At 31.4% G+C, this 1,068-nt stretch overlaps 1 non-coding gene across 1 annotated transcript; it reads right to left on the reverse strand.

Annotated features, from left to right (window-relative positions):
- Nucleotides 1–372: 372 nt before the first annotated feature.
- LOC127493356 (small nucleolar RNA SNORA7) lies at nucleotides 373–511 on the reverse strand. Its single transcript, XR_007923413.1, has one exon. It is a non-coding gene; the product is annotated as a small nucleolar RNA SNORA7 (small nucleolar RNA).
- Nucleotides 512–1,068: the final 557 nt, after the last annotated feature.

Here is a 1,068-nt window from a genome sequence, read left to right on the forward strand (position 1 = left end):
TTTTTCCCATGAGTCCTGCTTTGTTTTGTGTTTTACAGAAATGTATCTAGTAATTTTGAGACGCCTGGTGTTTATTTTTAGAGCAATCTATGAACATTATTCTAGTAAATGAAGATTTAAAGTATGCATGTTAAAGCAGTATTTTATACATTGATTTATACTATTTGTTTTTAAATTTCTAGGCTGTGCATGTTTGGTTCTGGGTGTATATTTTATGTGTATTAGTTTTTTCATTCGCACTTTTAGTTTGGAAAGCAATCTCCCACTGTGTCTATTACTGTCAATAAATTTTTATAAATGTTTTATACTTTTTTAGTTATTAATGCCAAATTTGAGATTATATTTCCTTATTCTATATATTTTCCCCATGGGCCCTGGTGCAGAGGGTCTTCCAATCACCAGCTACTGAGCAAGCTGGGAATGGAACGGGTGCTTCTGCAGCTTTGCTTTCCCTCCCGCTTCCGAAGCTGGCAGAAGACTGCCCACTCTCCAGATGCGATCCCGGGAGGTGTTCTATACATGTTAAACAAGGAATTGATTCTGCAATTGCCTTACTTTCCTTTAGTTAAACAATTTTTGCTGATGACAATACAATTTGAGAATATAAAAACAGTATTGGAGTATGTTCTATTTCCAAATTTTTAATTGTTGCTGAATAGTTTTTTGTATTTGAGATGCATGTTATGAAAATATTAATAATATATCAAAATTCATGCTGACAATAACTTCAATAATGTATGCATTACATAATTAGTATGCCACATATGGTTGTTTCAGTAATAAACAACATTTTATCTCAAATATTTGAGTCTTTGTTTCTTAATTTATTTCTTTAGTTAATTAAATGTGATTCTCTTTATTTAATCCCCTTTTTCCTTTGATTTATGAAGCCATAATACTTTTTGTCCTATTTTATTATTATCAGTGCTTCCAAATGCTGATATATCTCTCTCTGTTATTTTCTCAAATTACTCTTTTTTTTTTCCCATAAAGCATATGCAGTAGTGTCTTATTCACCATATTTTTCTCTTCCAACACCAGTAACTTTTTGCTTCCCTGACAAAGTTT

The sequence above is a fragment of the Oryctolagus cuniculus genome, chromosome 5 (genome assembly GCF_051225735.1).
Source record: "Oryctolagus cuniculus isolate XC-2025 breed Fujian yellow rabbit chromosome 5, ASM5122573v1, whole genome shotgun sequence".
Classification (NCBI taxonomy): domain Eukaryota; kingdom Metazoa; phylum Chordata; class Mammalia; order Lagomorpha; family Leporidae; genus Oryctolagus; species Oryctolagus cuniculus.